Consider the following 12,484-nt stretch of genomic DNA (forward strand, 5'->3'; position numbering starts at 1 on the left):
GGCATTTGTTTGAATACAAAAGTACCATATGGGCATGTAAAAGTGCTTTTCTCTTAATCTTCAAGAGCAATGCAAATCTGGTTATATCTGGAATAACCATCCAAGAAATAGTACCATCCGTTTCCTGCCAATCGATTAAGAATTTGATCCATGAATGGCATTGGGAAGTGGTCCTTTAACTTCCACAGTTTAGCTTCCGGTAATCCATACACACCCTCTACCCTGTGATAGGACTGAGTGGAATTAGCTCATTTTTCTCATTCACTACTACCGTTATGCCCCCTTTTTGGGCACACATTGTACAGGACTCACCCATTTACTGTCTGAGATTGGGTACACCACCCCTACAACTAGTTACTTGATGATTTATTTATTTAACACCTCTTGTATAGGTGTATTTAGATAACGCTGATGCTCAATAGTGGGTGCCCAATCATTCTCTAGCTGAATCTTGTGCATACATATGTCAGGAGGGATACCAATGATATCTGCAATAGTCCAACCAATAGCTCTCTTGTATCTCTTAAGAATAGAGATGAGAGCCTCTACCTGTTGTTCACCTAAATTAGTAGTAATAATAACTGGCAGTGTATTTCCACCACCTAAGAACACATAACTCAGATGATTGGGTAGCTCTTTCAATTCTAACATCGGTGGCTCTTCAATGGATGGCTTTGCTGGTGGTGAAGGTCGATTCTTAAGGTCAAGGTCCAGCTTCTTGGGGGCATAAGAATACGACCCCATTCCTATAAAAGTACAGATAGTTTTTTCGTACTCCTTAACATCCTCACAATCAAAGTTCATAAGCACAGCAGCCAATGGCTAAATAGTAAGCTGCTTCTCTAAAGATAATTCCTGCTCATCCTCATAATAAACATCAACTATAGAGAACACATTCATATCCTTGGGCTGCTTCATTGATTTGCATACATCAAAATGTACCACTTTGTCATTCATCCGAAATAAAAGATCATTTGCTCGCAAATCAATAAGCGCACTTAAGGTTGTGAGGAAAGGTTGACCCAAGATTATGGGCACCTCGAAATCTACATCATAATCCAAAATAACAAAATCTGTAAGAAAAATAAAGGTATCAACCTTCACTAATACATCATACAGAATACTAAACAGGTCATTTTACCGACCTATCTGCCATGATGAGCTGCATGTTGGTTGGTGTAGTATCCCCCAACCCCAACTTTATATAAATGGATAGTGGCATCAAATTAATGCTATCCCCCAAATAACACAAACCCTTAGCAAAATCCAAAGATCCAACTGTGCAAGGAATAGTAAAAGCACCCGGATCTACCTTCTTCTGTACCAAAGACCTTTTGGGAATCGCATTGCAATAATTGAAATTATCTGCTGGTTCATAGTTTGCTGCCTTTTCTTTGTCAAAAGGTCCTTCATGAATTTGGCGTACCTTAGTATTTGATCCAGTGCTTCCACCAAAGGCACATTTATAGTGAGCTGCTTCAGCATGGTCATGAATTTACTAAACCTGGTGTCATCATCCTTCTTCGTCTCTGATAAAAAGGTGGTGGTGGATTTGGAAGAGTTTTCTCCACCACTTCCTTTCATTCTGCTTCCCATTATCAATCTTTTCAGACTGCTGACAGCTAAGTGTAGTATCATGAATGACCTCATCCTGATTTTCAACTTTTACAAAATTATCACAATCCACTTTAACAATATTCTCCTCTATACTATCAACCACAGACTTTCCCTTGGATGGATTTTCCAACACCTTACCACTCATGGTAGTAATAGACAAACATGATCCATCTTTCCTTTGATTTTGCACAGTGTCACTTGGTAAAGTGCCAGCTTTCCTTTGATTGAATGTCATCGATAGTTGACTCATTTGCTGTTCCAACTATTTTATTAAAGTTGAATGCGAGTCAACCAATTAATTCAATGAGGACAAATCATTTTTTACCTCATCTACTCCCGTGTTGGTTGCCTCCACTCCTTTCAATAGCTTGGCCATCATGTTCTCCATGGACATCTTCCCAGAGCTAGGTGTAGTATCTTCACAATTTCCAGGAGGGGAATACAAACCACTCCTGTCATTCTTATTCTTCCAATTCCCTTGGTCTCAATGCTTGTATCTAGATTTTTCATAATAGTTCCGACCTTGGTTTCCTTGGCCATTGCCTCGGAAACCCCCCAGGTTATTCAAGTAATTTGCTTCCTCCTCAGAATCGGAGTCAGCTCTTCCCTATGATATAACATCTTTGACCTTTTCTATCTTCTCTAATAATAAATGCTTAGTAAGAAGGTCCATCTGCATTTTCATGTGAGCCATATCCTGGTCACGTTCCGCTTCTCTTCGCCTCTGTTCTACTCTTTATGCCAATAGATACAGTAGAGCTTGCTACCTCAGAATCCCTAGTATGCCAAGCTCTACTCTGCTTTGTCATATGATCTAGCATGTCATATGCCTCAATAAAAGTAAGGTCCATGAATGACCCACCCGCAACATTATCTACCATTGGCTTAGTCACCGAGTTCAAATCCCTACATAATATCTCAATCAAGTGGACATTGGTCATCTGATGATTTGGGCACCTCATAAGCTTCTTCTTGAACCTCTTCCACGTCTCATGGAGAGCTTCAGTTGGAAGCTGTTTGAAATTGCTTATCTCATCTCTCAATTGTGCACTCTTGGATGGTGGAAAAAATCTTTCTAGGAAAATGTCTTTCAGTTGCCTCCAATTGGTAATAGAGTCGGGAGTTAGCCCGTTTAACCATAGAGTTACCTCTCCAGATAGAGACAATGAAAATAAGTGCAGTCCGATCACATTCAATCCAACCCCTGGATTGTCAAACGATTTGTATGTTGAGATAAAATTAATCAGATGCATATTTGGATCGTTGCCTGCAAGTCAACCAAATAGCCCTTTGAGTTGTAATAGATGGATCATAGTGCTAGTGATATTGAACTTAGCTCCGGGTGCCAAGGGCGGAGGAATAATAGCCCCTATGGCACCAACCCCATCTAAGTCATCATCATTATCATCAAAAGCAACTTTCACAGCTCGGTATTCGGGTCTTATCCTTGCTTGATGATCTCTGTTGACATTTCTGTTCACTGGTGCCGCCACATTATCTGCACGCCTTGGATTTAATAACTCATCATCACCCAGGTCCTCATCATCAAGATTTGGTACCCAACCTGGGTTATCAGCATTCTACTGATTTACTTACACAGCTGCCAATGCAGCTAATCTAGCCTGCGCCTATTGAGCAACTATTCTTTTAGGGTCTCATTGCGCATCCATTCTGCCAATGAGATGTGGTTCAGGATTTATAGGTAATATTGGTTGACTCGATCTTCGCATATTTGGCATGCAATCCACTCAACCTGAACAAAACAAAAACAAAAAAGTAAAAGTAAAATTTGAGAATCTTTGACCAAAGGGTCTATTAACTATCACATACTTAGTTAAAAACCGTATTCCCCGGCAACGGTGCAAAAATTTGATACGCCCAAATTACAACTCTTGTTAGAAAGTGCAAGTGGTCTCTGTCAAATATAGAACCCAATTGGGTTGGGTGTCGAATCCTACAGGGAATACTCTGATCACTAAGTATTGCGATTGTTATTAGACTGTTGATTGAAGATTCCAAAGTAAAGGGGGGTTTAAGTTTAAGTGCACAATAATATTTTCAGTGTAATAATGGGATGATAAGTGTAATAGTATTTTATTGCAGAGAAAGACAAGTTAGGGTTATGTCCACCTTGTAGCTTTTACTTCTCTATTAACTATGAGTATTAAGGATTTATACATGCATGAACTTATAGAGAGATGTATCAGAATTCTAAATCCAAGTGTTTATCAACCATCAAGGATTACTTCACTTTGGTTCTCTCGAATTCAAAGTGTACAACCAATCATATGAACTCTCCAAGTCTTCAATCTTATTAAGGCATTAACGTGTAAAATAGAGGTTGGACACCCTATTTTCTTGTCACTACTCTCTTTTCCAAACATTAAATTTTCTATCGAACAAGTTGTTGCTATAATGGCAAATTCCTTATCTTTTCAACCACGAGAATTCAAGCATAACAAAGAGAGCAATGATATAAGTGGATCAACACATCATAAATTCAAAAACCCATAGAAATAGAGAGTATACTACAAGGTTTCCATAACCCTAACAAATAAGCTTAGCTACTCATGAACCAAAGAGAAATAACCATAAGAATGTTCATCATACCCAAAACTAGAGGATGATCTTCAAGTCCACAAAATATAGAAATCAAGAGGATAAAACGTTTTTCTCTTCTCTCACCCTCAGCTAAGCCATTTTTTCCTTTTCGAAAATAATACAGAATAATCAGTAATCCTTAAAAATTCAGCCATCAGGCTTTTAATAACATCCTTCTCTAATAAATTGCTACTGAGTCCTCAACTATTTAAAAATACTAAGTTTGCCAGAGAAAAAGTTCCCATATATCACATTCAGTCCAAAAGCTGCTTTTCTTTTATTTGAAGTTTCCTCTGCTATCCACAGGTCCCCAAAGTGCTGTAATCTTCCTCATTAGTACCTGAAAAGCATGCAAATCACATAGGTCAGCTCACTTAACTAAAAATAGACTAAAAATGCAAGAATTATGTATTTTATCCTTAAAACTTAGCTAAAACATGAGTAAGTTATGGTGCTTAGACATATAAATACGCCCAACATCAGCTGACGACTTATCACATATGTCATGCGCCACACCTTTCTTCAGATTTTTCTAGATTTCAATTTCTTTCCCTCCATTCTTGTTGGTTCTCTATCCCATTATCTCAATCTGTAAAATCAACATAAACACATCAAAAAATGACAAAAGTTGCTTAAGACCCACAATTATTCTAGGTTAAAGGCCTTAAATGTATTCGCACTTGCGTACACATCAACACCCTCAACTTAAAGCAATTAATTGTCGTCAATCAACTTAATCTCAGTAAGGAAACACATAGCACATTCAGCACACATAGCTCAACACAAATTTATCCTTTCAATGACAAAACAATGTGCATACCATTGAAAAACAGTACTGTTACACAAAGGAATCAAGCGGCAACATCAATCTTGGCCGTAATAACCATTCACATATCAATGCCACATTGTCTAAACAAGAAAATAGCTGGTAACAATACCCGTGTGCCCTTACAATAAAGAAATCCCCCTCTTCTCATACAAGAAATCCAACAATACAAATTGGGGGTCATCACAAGACTCTCACTCTCAAAAGAAAGTTCCAGTCAGTGTATACTAAGTACCATAGACTTGCCCTTATTTTTATTACCAGAATCTTCAGATAGGCTAGCTAGAATCACTATAGGACTTCTTTTAGGCTTGTAATGTGGTTTGGGGTTGGTATGATATTCAAGTTTATTTAGAGTGACTATTGTCCTTGACACTATACTTCTTTCTTGTGCTCACTTATTATCCTCTTTCGTTTCTCCTCTTCTTTTAATTATCTATATTAAAGTTGGGTGCTGCAACAACCCTTTTTTTTATAGCATTATTAGCACCCAAATTTTATTTAACCATCTTTATTCCACCTTTCTTCAACTCACACCATGCACCCTTATGATAGCCACCTCAACTTAGGTTATTTGCATAGGTTAAGGTGCTCAATGTCCAAGGAAGGCCAGAAGTAAACAGGTTTTAATGGTGTAAATAGGACGGTGAAAGGTTTCATACGAACGAAATGGTCAATTTAGTCTCTAAACAGGGATAAAAAGGGTGTCATGCATACAGGGAAGGATATTTTGGCTAAAAGTGGGTTCATCAATAATGGCCTATGATCCTTTTCTAACTCCTATCCTAAGACCATGGAAAGACTAACCAGGCAAGTTCTGGATTTAGAATACAAAGGGAAATAAGTAATAGCTCTCACACACTTGGTACTCAGTATATCACAGGCCACCACTTATCTAGTTCATGCAATTGTGTAGTAATGATCATCAAGCAGCTATAAATAATGCCACAACAAGATTCACAATGGTCATAAGTAAGTGTAATCCACACAGTTTATCAAGCAAGACATTGAAAGGATATTCAAAAAGTCGAGCAAGAACATCTCACTGCCTTTTGTGCTTGTATTTCTCATAGTTACCAAAAACTATGTTACAACAACCGAATACCAACCACCCTCAACTTAGAATTAAAGCAAAAAACAAACTAAGAGCTAGAGTATACCTCGACTGGATCGATCTCAGGGGTCATGGGTTGCCTCCCATGTAGCTCTTGATTTAATGTCGCGACACGACTCAGGTGTCTCGATTATCTTAGACTTCCTCGAGACAGATAATGGCGATCCTTTTCAGTGATTCTTCTAGTCCAATGTAAAGCTTGACCCATTGCCCATTTACCTTGAATGTACTTCCATTTTTGTTTTCGAGTTCCACTACTCCAGATGAGTGGACTTGATTAACCTTAAAAGGACCTGACCATTTAGATTTTATCTTCTCTAGAAATAATTTGAGTCTGGAATTAAACAGAAGCACCAAGTCCCCTTTTTTGAACTCTCGTTTCTCTATTTTCCAATCATGGTACTTTTTTATCTTCTCTTTATACAGATCTGCTCGTTCATATGCCTTGAGATAGAATTCATCCATCTCATTCAGTTTCTCTAGTCTCATCTCTGCTGCTTCCTTCCACTTTAAATTCAACCTCTTAAGCACCCATAAAGCCTTGTGTTCCAGCTCTATTGGCAGATGGCATGCTTTTCCATAGACCAGCTAAAATGGTGACATACTAATGGGTGTATTGAAAGAAGTCCGGTATGCCCACAAGGCATCATCAAGTTTTCGGGACCAGTCTTTTCGGGTATCATTCACCGTCTTGGATAAGATGGCTTTAACTTCACGATTCGACACCTCTACTTGTCCACTGGTCCATGGGTGGTACAGAGTAGCCACTCTGTGTTGTTCGCTCCATATTTTGCGAAAGCTGCTCAAAATAATTTATTGGAAAAGTGAGAACCTCCATCGCTTATGATAGTGAGTGGTACTCCAAAGTGAGAGAAGATATTCTTTTTGAGAAAAACAATAACTCTCTTTTCCTTATTGTCAGCAAAAGCAACAGCTTTGACCCATTTAGAGACATAGTCACCAGCAACCAGAATATACTTCATTCCGTAAGAGCTTACAAACAGACCCATGAAGTCAATGCCCCAGACATCAAAAAATTCCACTTCAAGCATCTTAGTCAAGGGCATATCATGTCTTTTAGATATTGACCCCAGCCTCTGAAATTGGTCATATTTCTACACAAACTAATGGGCATCTTTAAACAATGTTGGCCAATAATAGCCACTCTGCAACACCTTTATGGCCGTTTAGTCACTTGCATGATGATCCCCACCTGGGGAAGCATGATATGCTTCTAGTATGCACAGTACATCTACTTCTGGCGTGTATCTCTGTATGATATTGTCTGCACATCACCAAAAAAGATAAGGCTCATCCCAAAAGTAGTGTGTTATATCATGCAAGAATTTCTTCCTTTGGTGGAAAGAAAGATTTTCTGGGATGATCTCACTCACAACGTAGTTTGTATAATCCGCTTACCAGGGCAATGTTTCCATAGCAGTTGCCAGGATCTCCTCATCAGGAAATGCATCATTTATCTTTGTTTCATCATTAGCTTCCTGTTCACTTTCCATTTTAGATAGATGATCCGCAATATGATTTTTACAACCTTTCCTATCTTTGACTTTGAAATCAAACTCTTGCAGTAGCAACACCCATCTAATAAGCCTTAGGTTAGCATACTTCTTGGCCATTAAGTACCCCAAGGTAGTATGGTCAGTATGGACTACCACTTTAGTCCCAACCAGATAGGATCTGAATTTCTCGAAAGCATACACCATAGCCAAAAGTTCTTGTTCAGTTACTGTGTAATTTTTTTGTGCCCTATTTAGTGTTTTGCAGGCGTAATATATCGGATGAAATAGTTTATCCCTCTTTTGTCCGAATACAGCTCCCAGGGTAACACCGCTTGCATCACACATTATTTCAAATAGTTTTGCCCAGTTAGGTGCATTAACAATAGGGGCCTCAATTAGCTTCTTTTTAAGCCACTCAAATGCTTTCAAGCATTCATCATCAAAGAGAAATTTCACTTCTTTCTCCATCAGTTTACAAAGTGGATTTGCAACTTTTGAGAAGTCTTTTATGAATCTTTGATAAAATCCTGCATGACGAAGAAAACTACGCAATCCCTTCACTGAAATGGGAGGTGGTAATTTCTCGATAACTTCCACCTTTGCTCGATCAATTTCAATCCCTTTTTTAGAAAATTTATGGCCAAGAACAATACCCTCCTTTACCATAAAATGGCATTTTCCTAGTTAAGTACTAGATTAAATTCAACATATCTTTTCAAGGCCACATTCAGATTCTCCAAACATATTTCAAATGAATCACCTACGATAGAGAAATCATCAATGAATACCTCTATGGTGTCTTCCATCATGTCAGAGAAGATAGACATCATGCACCATTGAAAAGTGGCGGGTGCATTTCATAGCCCAAATGACATCCTCTTAAATGAAAATATGCCATATGGGCATGTGAATGTCATCTTCTATTGATCTTCAGGAGCAATGCAAATTTGGTTATATCCGGAATAACCATCCAAGAAGTAATACCCCCTACCAGTTAATCGATCAAGCATTTGGTATATAAAGGGAATTAGGAAGTAGTCCTTCAGAGTTCAAGATTTTAACTTGTGGTAATCCATGCAAACTCTCCACCCGGTTACTGGTCTGAGTGGAATCAACTCATTTTTTTCATTAGCAACCACCATCATACCCCCTTTCTTGGGCATGCATTAAACTGGAATCACCCACTTACTGTCAGAAATAGGGTAAACTACTCCTATATCCAACCAGTTAATAATCTCCTTATTAACCACCTCTTGCATTGGTGGGTTAAGACAGAGCTGATGCTCTAAGGTTGGAATACAATCTTCTTGCAGTTGGATTTTATGCGTGCAGATGCCAGGGGGAATGCCAATAATATCTGCGATGGTCTATTAGATTGCTATCTTGTCCCTCTGAAGTACTGAAATAAGTTAATTTACCTATTGTTCTTCCAAATCAACTACAATAATAACAGGTAGCGTGCTTCCTTTCCCCAGAAACACATATAGTAAGTGGCCAAGAAGCTTCTTCAACTCCAACACTGGAGGTTTTTCAATAGGTGGATTGGCTGGTGGTGTTGGTCAATTAACCAGGTCAAGGTCCAGCATTTTAGGAGCATAAAAATATGACCCCATGCCATTCAAGGCGCAAACTGTCTCTTCATACTCCTCAATTCCTTCACTATCATAGTTCATCATGACCGCGGCTAAAGGTTTGATAACAAGTTGTTTAGTTCTGGGCACATACTGTTCGTCCTCAAAATAGATATCAACTATAGAGAACACATATTTAATCATCCTATTTCATTGATTTTCCCACATCAAACCATGCCACTTTGTCGTTTACCCTGAATAAGAGCTCATTCGCTCTCAAATCGATCAACACACATCCAGTTGCGAGGAAAGGTAGAACCAAGATTATGGACACCTCGAAGTCCACCTTACAGTCCAGAATAATGAAGTCTATGTGGAATATGAAATTTGAGACCTTTACCAACACATCAAATAGAATACCAACAGGTCACTTTACTGACCTGTCAACCATCACCAGTCTCATGTTGGTGGGTATGGGATTTCACAGACCCAACTTTTTATAAATTGTCAATGGTATCAGGTTAACACTTGCTCCCAAATCACATAGTGCTTTAGTGAATTCCATGGTTCTAATTGTGCAGGGAATAGTGACTGCACTTGGATTCGGCTTCTTCTACATCAATGTCCTTATAGAAATAGCACTGAAAAAGTGGAGATCTACTTCCAACTCGCAACTCACTGCTCATTTCTTGGTAACAAGGCCCTTCATAAATTTTGCATATCATGGCATTCCTTAATCAAAGGCACATTTATTGTCAATTGCTTGAGCATTGCCATAAACATGCTGAATTTGGCGTCATCGACCTTCTTCATCAATCGTTGAGGAAAAGGAGGTGGTGGCCTTGGGATGGGTTTCAACACAACTTATTCTTCCTTCTCTTTCAACTTATCTGACACATCAACAGAGCTATTTGGCTTCTCAGACTCCACTGAGTGGTTTTCTTCTAGTTCATTCACAACTTTCTTATTGTTCAAAGATTTGACCATAGAAGGGCCAGATAAGATCTTACCACTCCTAGTGGTAATCGCTAGACATGAGCCATCTGTCTTATAATCCTGAACCATTTGATTAAGTAAAGTACCACTTCTTCCCTGGTTCAGTGTTGAGGAAAGTTGACTCATCTGTTGCTCCAACTGCTTGATAGAAGTTGAATGTGAACTAACCAACTGACTTAGAGTGGAAAATTCACTCCTCATAATAGTTACCTCTGAGTTGGTAGCCTCTACTCCTTTCAACAGTTCTTTCATCATATCCTCCATAGACATCTTTCCCAAGCTAGTTGTAGCAGCTTCCTGATTTCAAAAACGAATATCCAACCCACTTCTTTCATTGTTGCTTCTCCAGTTTTCTTTCTCCCTATCTCTATGATCAGGATTTTTATACATGTTCCAACCTTGATTACCTTGGCAATTGCCTCGGAAACCCCTCAAATTATTAACATAGTTAGCTTCTTCTTCAGGCTCCACATCAACTCGGTCCTGAATCATTACAAACTTTACCTTTTTTGTCCTTCCTGACAATAAGTACTTGGTGAGCAGGTCCATTTGAGTCTTTAGATGTGCCATATCTTGATCCCTCTCCTCATCTCTTTTGCGTTGTTTAGAAATCATTCCACTAGTAGTAGTTGGACTTGCCACCGTAGAATCCCCGGTGTACCAAGCCCGACTTAGTCTGGTTATACTATTCAGCATATCAACAGCATCTTGAAATGACAAATCAAAAAATGACCCACCTACGGTGTTATCTACAATTGGCTTTGTCACAGAGTTAAACGCTCTATACAAAGTCTCCATCAAGTGCAAATCTGACATATTATGACTCAGACATTGAGCCAGCTTCTTCTTGAACCTCTCCCAGCTTTCGTGCAATGCTTCAGTCAGAAGCTTTCTTAAATTATTGATTTCATCCCTCAACTGTACCCTCTTAGAGGGTGAAAAGAACCGTTCTAGGAATACCTCTTTCAACTATTTCCAGTTGGTGATAAAATCGGGTTCTAGCTCATTTAACCACATAGTTTTCTCGCTAGACAGAGATAATGGGAACAGCCTCAACCGGCAAGACATAGCTTCAACATGGAAATTATTAAGAGCATGTAGTATTAACATGAATGTATTACTTAGATCACCAATGGATCACAGGGCACAATTCATTCACTTAAAAATTTTTGCAAACACATGAAAGGCATGGTTTTATACTTAGGCATACATAACATGCTCCCAATTCATGACCATAACCACCGATTCTATCATGACCCGAGCTGGGGCCTAGCCGTGATGAGCATCCCGAACCATGAAGGCCCAGAATGCCCTTCTCTATCAATCTGTAATCATGCACATAATTCATATGATAGAAGGTAATGTAGAAAGAGAAATCCAATATGGAAACATGGTTAATCTAAATGTGATCATAATACTGAAACAAAAATCTAAAATATATCTGAATAATAATGTCTGACTGAGTCTACAAAATCTCTACCATGAACTAATCAAAGTTGTCTGAAAGATAGGACAAGGCCCCAGTAGACCAAAACCTATCTAATAGTAGTAATATGAAATAACCAGGCCTTTTGAATCATAGAAGGCTAACCACTGCAACTCTGATTTATGATCTGGAATCTCTACTGTTTATCTGGACCCCTAGACTGTGTCTTAGAACCTGGAAGGAGGGAGAGGGGTCAGCACAATTGTACTAGCACACGAAGCAATCCAAAATAGAGTAATTGAACATATATGTATATATATAATACGTGAGAGCAAATTTTTCATCAAGCATTATGCATAAAATAGTTTTTGAAAACACATGGGCATATTCTGAAAATATGTAACCTATCTGTAAATCTCAAAATCTGATCTGTGTATTACATTTGAGTTAGGTGGTATCCCCTACAAGTATGATATTCCATAGGCGATATGGAATCCGTTATTGACTCGGCGGGGAAGCCTCCAACCCGAGTATGCCGCAAGGGTTGGAGTTCCTAAATCTGATACACCACATGACACTTAAGTCAGCGTATAATAATATACCCGTGTTGGCAAACCACGATTTTGGGAAAAGAGTTGTATGAACTCACGCCTTTTTCGGGGTACCACCTAAGCTCTCTTTATGCCCTATTTTAGACTTTTCTGAACATGCATCATTCTAAAGTTCTAAAATATGCAAATCTGATAAAGTCTGATTTCTGCATATGTCTGTGTCTGTTATGGTATTTTATGAGTTTGGTATCGTCATACCAAGACT

This window comes from Capsicum annuum, unplaced genomic scaffold, assembly GCF_002878395.1.
Source record: "Capsicum annuum cultivar UCD-10X-F1 unplaced genomic scaffold, UCD10Xv1.1 ctg5210, whole genome shotgun sequence".
In the NCBI taxonomy this organism is placed as follows: Eukaryota; Viridiplantae; Streptophyta; class Magnoliopsida; order Solanales; family Solanaceae; genus Capsicum; species Capsicum annuum.